The 22128-nt window shown below is 44.7% G+C and overlaps 1 protein-coding gene across 1 annotated transcript in view; it reads right to left on the bottom strand.

The window, feature by feature from the left end:
• LOC147646136 (uncharacterized) overlaps positions 1-22128 on the bottom strand; it is a 222152-nt gene that overhangs the window by 65993 nt on the left and 134031 nt on the right. The gene's annotated exons all lie outside the window — the stretch shown is intronic.

Consider the following 22128-nt stretch of genomic DNA (forward strand, 5'->3'; position numbering starts at 1 on the left):
TGGGCACAGGGGGAGGGAGCCGGGCTGCTCCGCAGGCTCCAGCACAGGGCAGTGTCCTTCAGGCACGGCATTTCTGCCAGGGGAACCGAGGCCAGCGTGAGGCACTGACAGCAAGTCAGGGCACATCTGCACGAGCCACTGCCTCACACAGCTCTGGGACCAAGCGCCTGCAATCCTGGAGCTCTGCACTGAGCCACAGCAAAGGTGTGAAATGCAGAGGGCTTTGCAGAAATATTCAGGGGCACCAGGCCAGCCTGCTTGGTGCTCTCTGGGGCACAGCAAGCACTGTGCAATGCAGCTTGGAGCTGCTGGCAGAGAGGGACTGTGGGCATGTGCCTGAGGCTTGTTCTTGAGTAGTGATTTGGGAGGGAGCAGAAGGGTCTCAGTAGGCAATTGGTGTTTTCTTCATGAATTGCTGAATGAAAGACACAATGTGGCTTTATGCAGCAAGAGCACTTGCAGAACTTACTAAGTTTGTGTTGAATTCCCAGAAAAGGAAGGAGAGGTGTTGAACTGTAACAAATAGGGCTCGTGAATTCCATTAGCTTTAACAAACAGTGCTGAACCCTGTATTCCCCCACTGCAGTGATTCATGTCTGCAAGTGGCTATCTTAGCCTTGAGAATAAAGAGAGTGGTCCTGGTAAGAAGGTAGCTGGAATGCATTCACAGGAAGAAAGTGGTTTTAGGAATCTCTTGACATCCAGAGGAGAAGAGGAGGAACGGGTGTTTCCAAAAGATTGTGTCAGGGACTGCAGTCGTGTTTGAGGCCCTGCCACATTTGATCCATGTTTGAGCAGGTTGACAAGACAATGAAGAAAACTGTATCGTTTAAGGGGTGGGAACTTGACCCTTGCAAGAGAAGCAATGTATTGGTCAGTCGGTGGGCAGTTAACTTTTGAAAGAGGAACAATGCATAATGGAGGCCTTGTTGGCTTGGAGTCGCTATTCTGAGCCATTGTGGCCTCATCTCATGCTGGCCCTGTGGGAGCTGATGCTGGAACTGGGAAAATGCCACTCCTGAGCAGGAGATATAAGGCCTGCGTCTGGGGTGGAGAGGTGAGAAGGACGAGGTGCACCCTGTTTTGATGCAGGGGATGTCCTGAAAGGGCACTGCCTACCTGCCCTCCCGCTGAGGACGATGCTTCAGCTCCTTCTCCTGCTCAGCGGGTTTTTGGGAATGCTGGGGTTGGTATGCAGTATTTGCTACTGCAACTAATAGAATAAATTTGCTTTGCAACCCCATCTGAGTCTTGGGTTCTTTTGTGCATGGGTCTCCTCCTGAACCTATGACAATGAGACCAGAGACCCTCAGGACAGCCCTACTCTCATGTTGATAAATTCTGAGATGAGATTTAAATATGTCAAATAATTTAGGGGAATGTTTAGCCTGTGAGCTTCAGCAAAGTATTGAGTATGTCTTAGTTCCATGGATACAAACGAGTAGGTGAGATTGCTGGGTGTGCACAAGTTAGGGAAGGGATTTCCCACACAACCAGTGCAGAAATACAGTATTGCCTTCTTTCTAACTGTTTCTAAGCTGGATGTGGGGATCACACCCTGCTTGGTAACTTTCATTTTGGCCATTTCTGTTGAGCAGGTAAGAAAGGTTGAAATGAAACCTTTTCCAGCTGTTTCCCTCTGGTTTACCTTTTTGGGGGCCAAAGCTCTGTGCCGTAGGTGGCCTGAGTGTGTGAGGAGCAGTGCAGCCCCCACAAAGCTCTTGTTTTTCCCACAAGTCATCATGACTTGTTCCCAGGTGTGCCCAGCAGGAGGAAGAGCCCGCAGTGCGTGGGCACCGTGCCCTGCCCAGCCGGGGCTCTCTGGCACAGAGCAGCAGCAGCAGCAGCACCAGCAGCAGCACCAGCACCAGCAGCGCTTTTCAACCCTGCCCTGCCTTGGCTTCACCTGGGGGACAGAAGCCTCTGGAAATCAGCACCGCCAGTCACGTTCCCAGCTTGGAGCAGCTGCTGCTGGTGGGCAGATCTGTGGACATGATTTTCTGAACCTGAGACAGTTTCAAGCTCTCAGGGGCTGATCTGTTCCCAAGGGAAAGTCTGTTGAGAACTTTCTTCTCTCTCAAGGACTGTAGTGAAAACAAGGTTTTAGTTTCTCAAAATAATCATACAGATGTTCTGAGAGTGTTTCTCTCTTGTCCCACCAATGGGATGAGGGAGCTGTTGTTTCTTCTACCAATCAGGCTAACCTGTATTGGAACACCTTATAAAAAGGGTTGAAAAACCCCAAAATAAGGGCTTTAAGGGCTTTTGCCTCATGAAATAAACCTCTGGCTGTTTCGTGATTCAAACCCTCGTACTCCACTTTGTGTCCTCTAGCGACACAGATCTGGCCAGTTCCACCGCTTCCAAAGGGGAATTAAGGCAGAGGTAGAGACGGACACACAGAGCAGCCCTGGGCTTGTCCAATAAATGGACAAATGTATGGGGGAATGGGTTTGGAATTATTACAGCTCTTTTGTCAATGGTGCCTTTTCTCCTGCCCTTTTCTCCATTCACATTTCCTGTCCTTTCTCCCTCACATTTCCACCCTTTCCCAACCAAGACTGTCACACTTCTGATCATTTTTACTCATGATTCCCAGCCTTTTCACCTCATGTTCCTCACACTTTTCCTCTCACATTTCCCACCTTTTTCTCCCCTCTTGGTTCTCTCCTTATCCCAGTTTTCCTTCTCAAAATTTCTCCTTATGTTTCTCACTTTTCTCCTCATCGTTCTCACTTCTTTCTTCTCATGTTTCTCACACCTTTTTCTTCACATTTATCATTCTTTTCTCTTCATGTTCCTTACACTTTTCCTCTCATATTTTGTGCCCTTTTTTCACTCATATCTTCTGCCTTTTTCCACCCTCAGTTTTCTCTTTTTTTTTTTTCCCCCTCAGGTTTCCACAATGTTTCCCTCACATTTCCTTACTGTTTTACTGTTTTTAATAGTTAAGTTTCTCATGCTCTTCCCCTCACATTCTCTCCCTTCTCTCCCCTCATGTTTCTCACCCTTTTGCACTCATGTTTCTTAGAATTTTCCCATCATCTTTCCTGCCCTTTTCTCCTGTCACCTTCTTCTCTTATTTTCACTCACATTTCTCACTGCAACACCATGGACCAGCCCCTGGGAACCCCAAGGAATTCGTATCAGGAGCCAGAGAACCCATTCATCATTTCAATGCCATAATTAGATTACAAACTGTCAGTGAAATACCTGAGAGGAATGACAGATTTGTCTTTATAAACAAGCTGTGGGTCTGCTGATACATGAAACCAGCACTGAGAGATAGAAGAAACAATGAGAAAGTTTCCACTGATGGATGAATGGAAAATATCTATTTGTCTTTACAGACTGTAGGATTGCTGATAAATGAGATTAAATATTGAAAGATGAAAGAAATAATGCAAGAAAACCATAAATTCCATAAGAGTTAAAAATTAAGAGGGAGGGTTACACATTAGAGGGGAATCTTAGGTATCAGGCATTCCGGGAAGTCTGTACCTCTCCAATACCTCAGGCAGTCGGGAAAGAGAGGCACACAGAGACGGGAAATTGGGATGAAAACAAGGTTGTGTCTTCCAAAAATTTGAGAGACCCCAGGAAAATGCCCCATGGCCTCTCCCTTTATTCAAATAAAGTCAAAGGACTCCCCTGTATCCTTTTTGGACATAAACCTCTGGGGTTTGTGGATTAATTTTCCTGACATACTCAATCAGACAGCTCCCAACCTTCTTCCCGACCAATCCACTCAGATGAGGAACACAACATTTCACCATGGGATGGGATCAGATTACCTTTTAGCAGAAAATCGAGGCAGAGTTTGTGGAAAGGTAAATGACTCAAACTGCTCTTGGCAAATAGATCACAAAGGAAAAGTGGAGGAACAGATAAAAAAGGAAATAAAAAAACAGCTCTTGTACTGGTCCAAACGTGGAAAGGATGGGAATGGGACACAGTTTGTGGTTCTCTCACAGACCATGGGTTAAACAAATGCTGTTTCTCCTCTCATGTGCTACAGCAACTCTCATCTTTTTACCATGCACCACACCTTGCTGAGTGCAGCTCATTCAGCAGCTGAGCAAGGGGATGCAGGTGGCAGCCAGGCCTCCTGAGCCACAAACGGCTACAAAAGGACAGAGAATGAGGGCACTGACAGCAATCCCAAAAACAAAGAACACCCAGGGAGAAAAAACAGAGGCAATGAGTGAATCTGCTTGGAGATGGGGCTAGGGACTTGTACATAAGGAAGCAATGGGAGAAATCACCAGTTTCAGAAAATGTTACTAATTGACAAAGACTGCTGCTCAGACCAAGTCCCGCTACATTCCTGAACTTCCAGAAGAACAAAGACTTCACAGAGCCAGGAATATCGGATGTTATACAAAAAGGACATGCAGCAGGCGGATCGGGAAGGCTGAACCTTCCAAGCTCCTCGGCCAGTGTTGGGCAAAGGGACAGGGACATGCGGCCGGGAAAATCAGGACAAAAACGAGGCCGCGTCCTCCAACAACTGGAGAGAGCGCACGGCAAATGTCCCATGGCCTCTCCCTTTGGGCAGCAATAAAGTCACTTGCACACCACTCCTCTGGCTCCTTGGGCCACACAAACCTCTGGCGCCGGGAATTTTCCCGCCCGGCCCCGGGCCCAGCGCAGCCACCTCCGGCCTCCCGACACGAAGCGGGACGAGCCAGCGCTGCTCCGCCACCGCCTCCTGCCGAGGCCCCAGCGGCAAGGAGACCGCGGGCAGCCGCTCCCGCAGCGCCCTCAGCCCAGGGCCAACACGGGCCGGCCACGGCACAAGCCACCCGCCACAGCCCCCTGCCGCCCCCTCCCGGGCCCGCAGCGAGCCCCGAGCCCCCGCAGAACCGAGCGCGGCTCCCACCTGCGATGGCCGGGGCCGCCTCCGAGCTCCGCCGCCGCCTCACCGGGCTCCGGCCGCCGCTGCCGCCGCTGCCGGGCCCGCACAGACGCTCCGGCAATGGCGGCTCTCCTGCCCCACGGCCGCGCTGGGGGCGCCAGCGGGGCCGGGCTTGTCCCCGCTCTGCCCAATCAGCGCGCGCCAGAGCCACGAGTGACGGCAGCAGCAGCCAATCGCAGCCAGAGGCGGGCTCTGCACACGGCACGGGCTCGCCTGCCTTGGGCTGATCTCGGCCATTTCTCGGACCCCTGGGCTGAGGAGCGGCCCCGGCGCTGGGCCCGGCCCGGGCAGGAGGCCAAGGAAGCACCGCTGCGCTGAAGCGCCGGGAGCTCGGGGTGCCCGGGAGCTGAGGGCGCTGCGAGCTGGGGGTGAGTCCGGGATGGAGCAGGGCATGCCGGAGCGAGGCCAAAACTCTGTGACTCTCCTTCCTGGCCCGGGCGGGAGCCGAACACTCAAGGAAAGGCTCGGGGGTCGGGATGGGGGTAGGGACAGTTCAATCCTTCGTCACGGGCACAGCACACCTGACTTAGGAAAATTAATTGAATTTATTATCCAACATGTCAGAACAAGAAAACGAGAAGCAAAGTAATTCTTACGGAAATCCATCTTCCCCCCAGCTCTCCCTCCTTCCCGGGCTTAACTTTGTGCCCCTCTCCGTCCCCCTCCCCGCCCAGAGGCACAGGGATGGGGGTCACAGTCAGGTCATGTCACTGCCTCCCCCTGAGGGCCAGGAATCCTTGTCCTGCTGCAGCCTGGGGTCCCTCGCAGGGGCCAGAGTCCCTCAGGAGCAGGCTGCTCCAGCGGGGATGGCCAGGGGGATCCCCGAGTGCGGCCAGGAGCCACTTGCATGGCTGTGCAGGGGCTTCTGCCGGGCTCGGGGCCTCTCTCAGGCACCCCCTGCTCCGGCCCGGCCTCACTGCCCCCCTCACCCCCCCATGCAGCGAGTGCCCGGGCAGGGAGATGCACGATTTTCACGGGGCTGAATCTCGGTGTATCTGAGCTTTATTGGGCTGAATGTTGGTGCTTTGTTTTTTTGTGGGGGCTGAATCTTTCTATTTTGGGAGGATATCATCTTTTTGGTGTTTTGGAAGTTTTTGATCTCTTTTGATGTTTGGAGCATGTTGGTGCTGAATCTTGGTGTCCTGGAGGTTCTTTCAGACACAAGATGCCCAGTGACTTCCTGAGAGCACCTTGGGCAAGGAGGTACCCCCAGCCCAAAGTGCTCTCCTCTTGTTTTTTCCCCCAAACCAGGATTTTTCATTCCTAAGCCGTGGCTGGATGGAGGAGGTGGAAAAGCCCTGGAGAAGCCGCATGAGAAGGGTCTGCAAACCCAGCCCAGGATGCTGCGAGGAGGAAAGATCCCGCCTATGCCAGGAACATGGCCAGAGATCCAGCCGGAGCTCAGAGCTGGGGGAGAAGCCTCATGGTGGGGAGAAGCCCTGCAACTGCTTGGAATGTGGGAAGGGTTTCAGGTACAGGTGCGAGCTGATCCAGGACCAGGTGATTCACACTGGAGAAAAGCCCTACAAGTGTGGGGAATGTGGGATGAGCTTCAGCTACATCTCCTACCTGAGGGAACACCAGAGGATCCACACTGGGGAAAAGCCCAATGAGTGTGGAAAATGTGGGAAGTGCTTCAGCAAGAGGTCCAACCTGAGGGCACACCAGGTGATCCACACAGGGGAACGGCCCTACACCTGCTTGGAATGTGGGAAAAGCTTTGGGTGAAGCTCTGACCTGAGAAAACACCAGCTCATCCACACTGGGGAGAGGCCCTATGAGTGTCCCGAGTGTGGGAAGAGGTTTCAGCGCAGCTCCACTGTCATCAGACATGAGCGGATTCACACAGACGAGAGGCCCTTCCGCTGCCCCGACTGCGGGAAGAGCTTCAACCGCAACTCCACCCTCACTCTCCACCGGCGCATCCACACTGGGGAGAGGCCCTACGAGTGTCCCCAGTGTGGGAAGAGCTTCTCACAGAGCTCTCACTTGACCCAACACCAACGGAGGCACCAGTAAGGGAAGCCCTGCGAGTGCCCTGAGTGCGGGAAGAGCTTCGTGCGCTGCTCCAGCTCCATCCCCCATGGGAGGATGGGCGTTGGATGATCCCCAGTGACCCCCGTTGGGCAGAGCCCTGGTGATCCGTGGTCCTGGTGATGCGTGTTGGGAAGACACCTGGCTGGGAGGCTCCACATCTTCCTGGCTCCCTGTGGGCACCTGGATGAAAGCAGGGGAATGAAAATCCATCAGGACACAGACCAACAATGGGAATTCCTTGAGGAGACTGGATTTGTTGACTTTCAATCCTAGAGAACCTTTTGTCGCTGCCTCAGGAGCTCTGTTGGCAGAGAAAAGGGGGTGACACCGGGCATGGGGGCCCTGAGGGAACACACATGCTTTGGGGGAGGGACCCCGTCTCACATTCTTGCTCAGGTAGATGCTGAGCCCCAGAACCAGGAAGACGAAACCCAACATGGAGACTCCAATCTCCGTCAGCATCTTACTGCAGGTGGCATTTCATGGCGTCCCTGGGGCAACTGCAGAGGGCAGGACCCCCAAAACCTCTCACAGACCCCACAGGTACCTCAAAGGACCCTCTCAGTCTCCCCTAGCCTGCCCAGGACCCTCTGGAACCTCCTTTGGACTAACTAATTTTAAAAAATTAGGTATTTTAGAAAATTTGGAGATCTCAGCTAGAGACAGGCCTTGCTGGAGCTAGTTAGAGTTAATGATGAAGTGAGAAGCAGGATTTGAGATAATGAATCTCAGACTTAGGTAAAAAATTCCTTTTCATTGTATGTTTGTTCAGCTGTGCTTATAATGAGAAAAGAGAAACTGATAAACGGGTTCAGGAAGATCACAGACCTTACATCTGGAAACCCATTTCAAAGTCACAAGGGAGGAAACTGGAGTTGTACCAAATGTCATTTGTAATGTCAACCATTGTAAAGGTAGAAAGGTGAGAGTGAGGAAGAGCCGTTTTCCTTCATCTCCTGATGACCCCTCCTCACCAAAACAACCCCCTCCTCAAATTGGGGAGCCAACCACGCAGTTGTAATGACATTTTAAACTGATTACAGTGCATTTTAATCCAAAGTGGGGAATGGGAAGTGTTAGCATTATGCATATGTAATAGTATTAATATGTATTAGTATTTTGGATATTCAAGACTTTTGTAAATAAATAGACACTGGAATCTTTTGTCAGCTTGCAGTGCGTATTAAGGGGTGACTCCTGCCCTCGCCCAGTGCTGTGATTAAACATCCACTTTGTAACTTTAAACTGTTGGAGAGGTTTTTTGTCCATTAACAGATTGATGTTGATACTGGATCAATATTGCTATTTTGGTAAATCACTGCCAGTCTCTTCCCAGCCTCCCCAGGACCCAGCAGAGCCCCTCCTGTTCCTCTCAGGATCCCACAGCCCCCTCCCAATTTCCCCCCACTTCGCCTGGACCCCCAAACCCTCTCCCAGTCCCTTCCCAGCCCCACCAGGACTCATCAAGACTCCTCCCAGTCTCTTCCCAGCACAACCAACCTCATCCCAATCCCTGCTTTCCAATCCCCAATCTCCTTCCAGCTCCTCCAGGCTCACTCAAATCCCTCCCAGTGACACCCAGCCCCCCCAAACTCCCTCCCAGTGTCCACCAGCACCCCCAGAACCCCATCCCAACCTCCCCAACATCCTTTAATCCCCTTCCCAGCCATCCTAAACACCTCAATCCCTTCTCCAGTTTAAACCAGTCTGTCTCAAACTCCCTCACAGTACCTCCCAGCACACCCCAATCCCCCTCTGCGCCCCCCCAGTGCCTCCCCCGCTGCCCCCGGCGCTGTGGGGGCCGGGCCGTGCCCCAGTGCCGGCTCAGGGGGTGCTCCAGGCTGCCGTGCTGCACCTGGCAGCTGGAGCTGAGCCCGCATTGCCGGGGGCGGTTTCCAGCAGCACCAGGAGCTGCTGGCTCCAGTCCCCGCTGGGGAGCACGGCAGTGGCCAGCACGTGGCCCGAGAGCTGCTGCTGGCCCTGGGAGCAGCTCAGCTGGATGTGGGCAGGGGAGAAATCCATCCGGGAGCAGAGCAGGCGGCCGGGGCCGGGCTGGGAGCTGGAGGGCACCAGCGAGATGGACACGCTGGGATGGGCACTGGGAGAGAGTGGAGAGGAGTGGTGTGGAAATGGGAGGGACTGGGAATGGACTGGCAGGGACTGGGATGGCACTGAAAGAGATGAGAGTGGATACTGGGACACTGGAAGAGGGCGTGGAGGTCTGGGAGTGAAGTGAGAATGAATTAGGAATAGACTGGGAATGGCTAAAAAGGAGTGGGCGGGACTGTGGTGGCACTGGAAGGGACTGCGGTGGCACTGGGAGGGACTGTGGTGGCACTGGGCGGGACTGTGGTGGCACTGGGCGGGACTGTGGTGGCACTGGGAGGGACTGGGAATGAAGTGCGCGGCACTGGGCGGCCGAGTCCAGCGCGGGGCTCTCGGCTCTGTGGATCTGCCCGGCAACTGATGAGTCATCAGAGAGGCGCGCTCTGATTGGCTGAGGGGCGGCAGATCCACGGAGGGGCGAGATGGACAGGCGGGGTCACTGGGAGTGACTGGGATGGACTGGGAGAGGCTGGGATGGACTGGGAGAGGCTGGGATGGACTGGGAGAGCTACGGGAGCCATTGGGAGGGACAAGGGACCCCGGGGATGGGCACACGGAAGGCTGAGGGCTCTGGGGTGATTCCCAGGGAGGTTTGGAGGGACACGGCCGGGCCCCTCTCTGTGCCCCGAGAGCAGCGGCCCGGACAGAAAAGTTCAGGAGCGGGAGGAGGTGTTTCTCAAGATTGATTTTAATCCTCATTCTCCTGGTCTGATTTGCTCAGTCCTAAGTTCAGTTCATTTCCCCATGTCGGGCTGTTGTGCCCCTGATGGTGATCCCTGAGTGACCTCTCCCTGCCCTTGTCCCGACCCACGAGGATTTGGATTTGTTTCAGTTCAGTGGAATTCGTGGTGATTTGGGGGGAGCTGGAGCAAAGCAGCTGCAAAGCACAGTGGGCGTGTGTCCTGGGTTGATTATGATGTTAAATTGTATCCCCATTCGTCCACCTAACCCAGACACAGGTTCTGTATTCTTAAAATTCCATCTGAGAGTAAAAGTGAGTGGAAAAGAAGCACCAAGTCTGTTATCAGACTGCACTTGCTCCCCCCGCATCGGGAGTTTTGACTACAGCACAGACAGACAACAAGACACAGATCGCCTTGGCTTTCCAGCTAGCCGGAGCAGAGAGGTCTTCCTGGACTGTTTTCTTTCCCTTTTCCTGAAACGAATCGAAGCTGCTCTGGACTGGGGGCTCGGGGGAGCACCGGGAGCACCCCTGGACTACCGGGAGCCCAGCCTGGGCAGCGGCATTTTCCAGCGCCAGAGGGACTGATAACAGAGCCAACACCCCCAGGAAAGAGACCCTCTGAAGTTCCTCATCTCTGCTGAAGGGCGAGAGGTTTTGTAATTTGATATCGTTCATTTTTGTGCTGGGTAGTGCTGTGCCTGGGAAATAAACAGGTTTTTTCCACTCCTCTCAGAGAAATCTCTTCCCGAACTGGATGGGGGTGGGAGAAAGGGGCCACGTGGGTTTGCTTCCCGGGGGGAGCCCACTGGAGGTTTTCTCCAAAATTTACCCTAAACCAGGACAATCACCCAAATTACACAAACACATCACAAAATTCCAGAAACATCCCTCAAAATTCCAGAAAAATCCCAAAAAATGGCAGAAAACACCCACAAAATTTCCTAAATATTCCCAAAACTCTACCAAATTCCAGAAGCATCCCACATAATCTCCAAAAATTTCCGCACAATCTAAGAAAAACCCCTCAAAACTCTTCAAGACTCCTCAAAATCCCACAAAATTCCAGAAAAACCTCACAAAATTCCAGAAAAAAATCCACAAAATTCCCAAAATCTTCTCATAAGCCTACCAAATTCCAGAAAATCACCACAAAATCTCCAGAAATTTCCGCACAAAGAAAAATCCCACACAATTCTTCAAGGCTCCTCAAAATCCCACAAAATTCCAGAAACACCCCACAAACTTGCAAAAAAACCCGCACAAATTTCCTAAAATCTTCTCATAAGCCCACCAAATTCTAGAAACATCCCAGAAAAATCTCCACAAATTTCCACACAATCTAAGGAAAATCCCACCCAATTCTTCAAGGCTCCTCAATATCCTACAAAATTCCAGAAAATTACCACAACATTCCAAAACAATCCCACCAAATTCCAAAAATCTTCTCATAACCCTACCAAATTCCAGAAACATCCCACAAAATCTCCACAAATTTCCACACAGTCTAAGAAAAATGTACTCAAAATTATTCAAGTCTCCTCAGAATCCCACAAAATTCCAGACAATTCCACAACATTCCAAAGAAATCCCACCAAATTCCAGAAACATCCCACCAAATTCCAGAAAAAAATCCACAAAACCCCCAATATCTTCTCATAAGCCCACCAAATTCCAGAAATATCCCACAAAATCGCCTCAAATTTCCACACAATCTAAGAAAAATCCCACACAATTCTTCAAGGCTCCTCAAAATCCCACAAAATTCCAGAAAATTACCACAACATTCCAAAACAATCCCACCAAATCCCAGAAACATCTCACAAACTTACAAAAAAAACCCCCACGAAGTCCCCAAAATCTTCTCATAAGCCCACCAACTTCAGATACAACCCACACAATCTTTACAAATTTCCACTAAACCGAAGAAAGATCCCTCAAAGTTCTTCAAGTCTCCTCAATATCCCACAAAATTCCACAGAAACTCCACAACATTCAAAAAAAATCCTAAAAACTCCAGAAACATCCCACAAATTCCTTCAAGTCTCCTCAAAATCCCACAAAATTCCAGACAATTCCTCAACATTCCAAAGAAATCCCACCAAATTCCAGAAACATCTCACAAAATTCCAGAAAAAATACGCAAAATTACCCAGATCTTCTCATAAGCCTACCAAATTCCAGAAATATCCCACAAAATCTCCACAAGTTTCCACACATTCTAACAAAAATCCCACACAATTCTTCAAGGCTCCTCAAAATCCCACAAAATCCAAGAAAACTGCCACAACATTCCAAAAAAATCCAACAAAATTCCCTAAATCTTCTGAAAACCCCACGTAATTCCAGAAAATCTCAACAAATTTCCACAAAATTGAAGAAAAATCCCACACAATTCTTCAAGGCTCCTCAAAATCCCACAAAATTCCAGAAAATTACCACAACATTTCAGAAAAATCCCACCAAATTCCAAAAATCTTCTCATAACCCTACCAAATTCCAGAAACATCCCACATAATCTCCACTAATTTCCACACAATCTAAGAAAAATGTACTCAAAGTTCTTCAAGTCTCCTCAGAATCCCACAAAATTTCAGACAATTCCAAAACATTCCAAAAAAATCCCACCAAATTCCAGAAACACCACACAAAATTCCAGAAAAAAATCCACAAAATCCCCAAAATCTTCTCATAAGCCTACCAAATTCCAGAAAATCACCACAAAATCTCCACAAATTTCCGCACAAAGAAAAATCCCACACAATTCTTCAAGGCTCCTCAAAATCCCGCAAAATTCCAGAAACACCCCACAAACTTGCAAAAAACCCCACATGAATTTCCCAAAATCTTCTCATGAGCTTACAAAACTCCAGAAATATCCCACAAAATCTCCACAAATTTCCACACAATCTAAGAAAAATCCCACACAATTCTTCAAGGCTCCTCAATATCCTACAAAATTCAAGAAAATTACCACAACTTTACAAGAAAATTCCAGAAAATTCTCTTAAACTTCTGAAAACCCCACCAAATTCCAGAAACACCCTACAAAATCTCCACTAATTTCCACGCAATCTAAGAAAAAGGCCCTCAAAATTCTTCAACTCTCCTCAGAATCCCACAAAATTCCAGACAATTCCACAACATTCCAAAGAAATCCCACCAAATTCCAGAAACATCCCACAAAATTCCAGAAAAAAATCCACAAAACCCCCAATATCTTCTCATAAACCCACCAAATTCCAGAAATATCCCACAAAATCGCCTCAAATTTCCACACAATCTAAGAAAAATCCCACACAATTCTTCAAGGCTCCTCAAAATCCCACAAAATTCCAGAAAATTACCACAACATTCCAAAACAATCCCACCAAATTCCAGAAACACCTCACAAACTTACAAAAAAAACCCCCACGAAGTCCCCAAAATCTTCTCATAAGCCCACCAACTTCAGATACAACCCACACAATCTTTACAAATTTCCACTAAACCTAAGATAGATCCCTCAAAGTTCTTCAAGTCTCCTCAATATCCCACAAAATTCCACAGAAACTCCACAACATTCAAAAAAAATCCTAAAAACTCCAGAAACATCCCACAAATTCCTTCAAGTCTCCTCAAAATCCCACAAAATTCCAGACAATTCCTCAACATTCCAAAGAAATCCCACCAAATTCCAGAAACATCTCACAAAATTCCAGAAAAAATACGCAAAATTACCCAGATCTTCTCATAAGCCTACCAAATTCCAGAAATATCCCACAAAATCTCCACAAGTTTCCACACATTCTAACAAAAATCCCACACAATTCTTCAAGGCTCCTCAAAATCCCACAAAATCCAAGAAAACTGCCACAACATTCCAAAAAAATCCAACAAAATTCCCTAAATCTTCTGAAAACCCCACCAAATTCCAGAAAATCTCCACAAATTTCCACAAAATTGAAGAAAAATCCCACACAATTCTTCAAGGCTCCTCAAAATCCCACAAAATTCCAGAAAATTACCACAACATTTCAGAAAAATCCCACCAAATTCCAAAAATCTTCTCATAACCCTACCAAATTCCAGAAACATCCCACATAATCTCCACTAATTTCCACACAATCTAAGAAAAATGTACTCAAAGTTCTTCAAGTCTCCTCAGAATCCCACAAAATTCCAGACAATTCCAAAACATTCCAAAAAAATCCCACCAAATTCCAGAAACACCACACAAAATTCCAGAAAAAAATCCACAAAATTCCCAAAATCTTCTCATAAGCCTACCAAATTCCAGAAAATCACCACAAAATCTCCACAAATTTCCGCACAAAGAAAAATCCCACACAATTCTTCAAGGCTCCTCAAAATCCCGCAAAATTCCAGAAACACCCCACAAACTTGTAAAAAAACCCCACATGAATTTCCCAAAATCTTCTCATGAGCTTACAAAACTCCAGAAATATCCCACAAAATCTCCACAAATTTCCACACAATCTAAGAAAAATCCCACACAATTCTTCAAGGCTCCTCAATATCCTACAAAATTCAAGAAAATTACCACAACTTTACAAGAAAATTCCAGAAAATTCTCTTAAACTTCTGAAAACCCCACCAAATTCCAGAAACACCCTACAAAATCTCCACTAATTTCCACGCAATCTAAGAAAAAGGCCCTCAAAATTCTTCAACTCTCCTCAGAATCCCACAAAATTCCAGACAATTCCACAACATTCCAAAGAAATCCCACCAAATTCCAGAAACATCCCACAAAATTCCAGAAAAAAATCCACAAAACCCCCAATATCTTCTCATAAGCCCACCAAATTCCAGAAATATCCCACAAAATCGCCTCAAATTTCCACACAATCTAAGAAAAATCCCACACAATTCTTCAAGGCTCCTCAAAATCCCACAAAATTCCAGAAAATTACCACAACATTCCAAAACAATCCCACCAAATCCCAGAAACATCTCACAAACTTACAAAAAAAACCCCCACGAAGTCCCCAAAATCTTCTCATAAGCCCACCAACTTCAGATACAACCCACACAATCTTTACAAATTTCCACTAAACCGAAGAAAGATCCCTCAAAGTTCTTCAAGTCTCCTCAATATCCCACAAAATTCCACAGAAACTCCACAACATTCAAAAAAAATCCTAAAAACTCCAGAAACATCCCACAAATTCCTTCAAGTCTCCTCAAAATCCCACAAAATTCCAGACAATTCCTCAACATTCCAAAGAAATCCCACCAAATTCCAGAAACATCTCACAAAATTCCAGAAAAAATACGCAAAATTACCCAGATCTTCTCATAAGCCTACCAAATTCCAGAAATATCCCACAAAATCTCCACAAGTTTCCACACATTCTAACAAAAATCCCACACAATTCTTCAAGGCTCCTCAAAATCCCACAAAATCCAAGAAAACTGCCACAACATTCCAAAAAAATCCAACAAAATTCCCTAAATCTTCTGAAAACCCCACCAAATTCCAGAAAATCTCCACAAATTTCCACAAAATTGAAGAAAAATCCCACACAATTCTTCAAGGCTCCTCAAAATCCCACAAAATTCCAGAAAATTACCACAACATTTCAGAAAAATCCCACCAAATTCCAAAAATCTTCTCATAACCCTACCAAATTCCAGAAACATCCCACATAATCTCCACTAATTTCCACACAATCTAAGAAAAATGTACTCAAAGTTCATCAAGTCTCCTCAGAATCCCACAAAATTCCAGACAATTCCAAAACATTCCAAAAAAATCCCACCAAATTCCAGAAACACCACACAAAATTCCAGAAAAAAATCCACAAAATTCCCAAAATCTTCTCATAAGCCTACCAAATTCCAGAAAATCACCACAAAATCTCCACAAATTTCCGCACAAAGAAAAATCCCACACAATTCTTCAAGGCTCCTCAAAATCCCGCAAAATTCCAGAAACACCCCACAAACTTGCAAAAAACCCCACATGAATTTCCCAAAATCTTCTCATGAGCTTACAAAACTCCAGAAATATCCCACAAAATCTCCACAAATTTCCACACAATCTAAGAAAAATCCCACACAATTCTTCAAGGCTCCTCAATATCCTACAAAATTCAAGAAAATTACCACAACTTTACAAGAAAATTCCAGAAAATTCTCTTAAACTTCTGAAAACCCCACCAAATTCCAGAAACACCCTACAAAATCTCCACTAATTTCCACGCAATCTAAGAAAAAGGCCCTCAAAATTCTTCAACTCTCCTCAGAATCCCACAAAATTCCAGACAATTCCAAAACTTTCCAAAGAAATCCCACCAAATTCCAGAAACATCCCACAAAATTCCAGAAAAAAATCCACAAAACCCCCAATATCTTCTCATAAGCCCACCAAATTCCAGAAATATCCCACAAAATCGCCTCAAATTTCCACACAATCTAAGAAAAATCCCACACAATTCTTCAAGGCTCCTCAAAATCCCACAAAATTCCAGAAAATTACCACAACATTCCAAAACAATCCCACCAAATCCCAGAAACATCTCACAAACTTACAAAAAAAACCCCCACGAAGTCCCCAAAATCTTCTCATAAGCCCACCAACTTCAGATACAACCCACACAATCTTTACAAATTTCCACTAAACCGAAGAAAGATCCCTCAAAGTTCTTCAAGTCTCCTCAATATCCCACAAAATTCCACAGAAACTCCACAACATTCAAAAAAAATCCTAAAAACTCCAGAAACATCCCACAAATTCCTTCAAGTCTCCTCAAAATCCCACAAAATTCCAGACAATTCCTCAACATTCCAAAGAAATCCCACCAAATTCCAGAAACATCTCACAAAATTCCAGAAAAAATACGCAAAATTACCCAGATCTTCTCATAAGCCTACCAAATTCCAGAAATATCCCACAAAATCTCCACAAGTTTCCACACATTCTAACAAAAATCCCACACAATTCTTCAAGGCTCCTCAAAATCCCACAAAATCCAAGAAAACTGCCACAACATTCCAAAAAAATCCAACAAAATTCCCTAAATCTTCTGAAAACCCCACCAAATTCCAGAAAATCTCCACAAATTTCCACAAAATTGAAGAAAAATCCCACACAATTCTTCAAGGCTCCTCAAAATCCCACAAAATTCCAGAAAATTACCACAACATTTCAGAAAAATCCCACCAAATTCCAAAAATCTTCTCATAACCCTACCAAATTCCAGACACATCCCACATAATCTCCACTAATTTCCACACAATCTAAGAAAAATGTACTCAAAGTTCATCAAGTCTCCTCAGAATCCCACAAAATTCCAGACAATTCCAAAACATTCCAAAAAAATCCCACCAAATTCCAGAAACACCACACAAAATTCCAGAAAAAAATCCACAAAATTCCCAAAATCTTCTCATAAGCCTACCAAATTCCAGAAAATCACCACAAAATCTCCACAAATTTCCGCACAAAGAAAAATCCCACACAATTCTTCAAGGCTCCTCAAAATCCCACAAAATTCCAGAAACACCCCACAAACTTGCAAAAAAACCCACATGAATTTCCCAAAATCTTCTCATGAGCTTACAAAACTCCAGAAATATCCCACAAAATCTCCACAAATTTCCACACAATCTAAGAAAAATCCCACACAATTCTTCAAGGCTCCTCAATATCCTACAAAATTCAAGAAAATTACCACAACTTTACAAGAAAATTCCAGAAAATTCTCTTAAACTTCTGAAAACCCCACCAAATTCCAGAAACACCCTACAAAATCTCCACTAATTTCCACGCAATCTAAGAAAAAGGCCCTCAAAATTCTTCAACTCTCCTCAGAATCCCACAAAATTCCAGACAATTCCACAACATTCCAAAGAAATCCCACCAAATTCCAAAAATCTTCTCATAACCCTACCAAATTCCAGAAACATCCCACATAATCTCCACTAATTTCCACACAATCTAAGAAAAATGTACTCAAAGTTCATCAAGTCTCCTCAGAATCCCACAAAATTCCAGACAATTCCAAAACATTCCAAAAAAATCCCACCAAATTCCAGAAACACCACACAAAATTCCAGAAAAAAATCCACAAAATTCCCAAAATCTTCTCATAAGCCTACCAAATTCCAGAAAATCACCACAAAATCTCCACAAATTTCCGCACAAAGAAAAATCCCACACAATTCTTCAAGGCTCCTCAAAATCCCGCAAAATTCCAGAAACACCCCACAAACTTGCAAAAAACCCCACATGAATTTCCCAAAATCTTCTCATGAGCTTACAAAACTCCAGAAATATCCCACAAAATCTCCACAAATTTCCACACAATCTAAGAAAAATCCCACACAATTCTTCAAGGCTCCTCAATATCCTACAAAATTCAAGAAAATTACCACAACTTTACAAGAAAATTCCAGAAAATTATCTTAAACTTCTGAAAACCCCACCAAATTCCAGAAACACCCTACAAAATCTCCACTAATTTCCACGCAATCTAAGAAAAAGGCCCTCAAAATTCTTCAACTCTCCTCAGAATCCCACAAAATTCCAGACAATTCCACAACATTCCAAAGAAATCCCACCAAATTCCAGAAACATCCCACAAAATTCCAGAAAAAAATCCACAAAACCCCCAATATCTTCTCATAAGCCCACCAAATTCCAGAAATATCCCACAAAATCGCCTCAAATTTCCACACAATCTAAGAAAAATCCCACACAATTCTTCAAGGCTCCTCAAAATCCCACAAAATTCCAGAAAATTACCACAACATTCCAAAACAATCCCACCAAATCCCAGAAACATCTCACAAACTTACAAAAAAAACCCCCACGAAGTCCCCAAAATCTTCTCATAAGCCCACCAACTTCAGATACAACCCACACAATCTTTACAAATTTCCACTAAACCTAAGAAAGATCCCTCAAAGTTCTTCAAGTCTCCTCAATATCCCACAAAATTCCACAGAAACTCCACAACATTCAAAAAAAATCCTAAAAACTCCAGAAACATCCCACAAATTCCTTCAAGTCTCCTCAAAATCCCACAAAATTCCAGACAATTCCTCAACATTCCAAAGAAATCCCACCAAATTCCAGAAACATCTCACAAAATTCCAGAAAAAATAAGCAAAATTACCCAGATCTTCTCATAAGCCTACCAAATTCCAGAAATATCCCACAAAATCTCCACAAGTTTCCACACATTCTAACAAAAATCCCACACAATTCTTCAAGGCTCCTCAAAATCCCACAAAATCCAAGAAAACTGCCACAACATTCCAAAAAAATCCAACAAAATTCCCTAAATCTTCTGAAAACCCCACCAAATTCCAGAAAATCTCCACAAATTTCCACAAAATTGAAGAAAAATCCCACACAATTCTTCAAGGCTCCTCAAAATCCCACAAAATTCCAGAAAATTACCACAACATTTCAGAAAAATCCCACCAAATTCCAAAAATCTTCTCATAACCCTACCAAATTCCAGAAACATCCCACATAATCTCCACTAATTTCCACACAATCTAAGAAAAATGTACTCAAAGTTCTTCAAGTCTCCTCAGAATCCCACAAAATTCCAGACAATTCCAAAACATTCCAAAAAAATCCCACCAAATTCCAGAAACACCACACAAAATTCCAGAAAAAAATCCACGAAATTCCCAAAATCTTCTCATAAGCCTACCAAATTCCAGAAAATCACCACAAAATCTCCACAAATTTCCGCACAAAGAAAAATCCCACACAATTCTTCAAGGCTCCTCAAAATCCCGCAAAATTCCAGAAACACCCCACAAACTTGCAAAAAACCCCACATGAATTTCCCAAAATCTTCTCATGAGCTTACAAAACTCCAGAAATATCCCACAAAATCTCCACAAATTTCCACACAATCTAAGAAAAATCCCACACAATTCTTCAAGGCTCCTCAATATCCTACAAAATTCAAGAAAATTACCACAACTTTACAAGAAAATTCCAGAAAATTCTCTTAAACTTCTGAAAACCCCACCAAATTCCAGAAACACCCTACAAAATCTCCACTAATTTCCACGCAATCTAAGAAAAAGGCCCTCAAAATTCTTCAACTCTCCTCAGAATCCCACAAAATTCCAGACAATTCCACAACATTCCAAAGAAATCCCACCAAATTCCAAAAATCTTCTCATAACCCTACCAAATTCCAGAAACATCCCACATAATCTCCACTAATTTCCACACAATCTAAGAAAAATGTACTCAAAGTTCATCAAGTCTCCTCAGAATCCCACAAAATTCCAGACAATTCCAAAACATTCCAAAAAAATCCCACCAAATTCCAGAAACACCACACAAAATTCCAGAAAAAAATCCACAAAATTCCCAAAATCTTCTCATAAGCCTACCAAATTCCAGAAAATCACCACAAAATCTCCACAAATTTCCGCACAAAGAAAAATCCCACACAATTCTTCAAGGCTCCTCAAAATCCCGCAAAATTCCAGAAACACCCCACAAACTTGCAAAAAACCCCACATGAATTTCCCAAAATCTTCTCATGAGCTTACAAAACTCCAGAAATATCCCACAAAATCTCCACAAATTTCCACACAATCTAAGAAAAATCCCACACAATTCTTCAAGGCTCCTCAATATCCTACAAAATTCAAGAAAATTACCACAACTTTACAAGAAAATTCCAGAAAATTATCTTAAACTTCTGAAAACCCCACCAAATTCCAGAAACACCCTACAAAATCTCCACTAATTTCCACGCAATCTAAGAAAAAGGCCCTCAAAATTCTTCAACTCTCCTCAGAATCCCACAAAATTCCAGACAATTCCACAACATTCCAAAGAAATCCCACCAAATTCCAGAAACATCCCACAAAATTCCAGAAAAAAATCCACAAAACCCTCAATATCTTCTCATAAGCCCACCAAATTCCAGAAATATCCCACAAAATCGCCTCAAATTTCCACACAATCTAAGAAAAATCCCACACAATTCTTCAAGGCTCCTCAAAATCCCACAAAATTCCAGAAAATTACCACAACATTCCAAAACAATCCCACCAAATCCCAGAAACATCTCACAAACTTACAAAAAAAACCCCCACGAAGTCCCCAAAATCTTCTCATAAGCCCACCAACTTCAGATACAACCCACACAATCTTTACAAATTTCCACTAAACCTAAGAAAGATCCCTCAAAGTTCTTCAAGTCTCCTCAATATCCCACAAAATTCCACAGAAACTCCACAACATTCAAAAAAAATCCTAAAAACTCCAGAAACATCCCACAAATTCCTTCAAGTCTCCTCAAAATCCCACAAAATTCCAGACAATTCCTCAACATTCCAAAGAAATCCCACCAAATTCCAGAAACATCTCACAAAATTCCAGAAAAAATACGCAAAATTACCCAGATCTTCTCATAAGCCTACCAAATTCCAGAAATATCCCACAAAATCTCCACAAGTTTCCACACATTCTAACAAAAATCCCACACAATTCTTCAAGGCTCCTCAAAATCCCACAAAATCCAAGAAAACTGCCACAACATTCCAAAAAAATCCAACAAAATTCCCTAAATCTTCTCATGAGCTTACAAAACTCCAGAAATATCCCACAAAATCTCCACAAATTTCCACACAATCTAAGAAAAATCCCACACAATTCTTCAAGGCTCCTCAATATCCTACAAAATTCAAGAAAATTACCACAACTTTACAAGAAAATTCCAGAAAATTATCTTAAACTTCTGAAAACCCCACCAAATTCCAGAAACACCCTACAAAATCTCCACTAATTTCCACGCAATCTAAGAAAAAGGCCCTCAAAATTCTTCAACTCTCCTCAGAATCCCACAAAATTCCAGACAATTCCAAAACTTTCCAAAGAAATCCCACCAAATTCCAGAAACATCCCACAAAATTCCAGAAAAAAATCCACAAAACCCCCAATATCTTCTCATAAGCCCACCAAATTCCAGAAATATCCCACAAAATCGCCTCAAATTTCCACACAATCTAAGAAAAATCCCACACAATTCTTCAAGGCTCCTCAAAATCCCACAAAATTCCAGAAAATTACCACAACATTCCAAAACAATCCCACCAAATCCCAGAAACATCTCACAAACTTACAAAAAAACCCCCCACGAAGTCCCCAAAATCTTCTCATAAGCCCACCAACTTCAGATACAACCCACACAATCTTTACAAATTTCCACTAAACCTAAGAAAGATCCCTCAAAGTTCTTCAAGTCTCCTCAATATCCCACAAAATTCCACAGAAACTCCACAACATTCAAAAAAAATCCTAAAAACTCCAGAAACATCCCACAAATTCCTTCAAGTCTCCTCAAAATCCCACAAAATTCCAGACAATTCCTCAACATTCCAAAGAAATCCC

This window comes from Cyanistes caeruleus, unplaced genomic scaffold (genome assembly GCF_971803275.1).
Source record: "Cyanistes caeruleus unplaced genomic scaffold, bCyaCae1.hap1.1 HAP1_SCAFFOLD_120, whole genome shotgun sequence".
Taxonomy (NCBI): Eukaryota; Metazoa; Chordata; class Aves; order Passeriformes; family Paridae; genus Cyanistes; species Cyanistes caeruleus.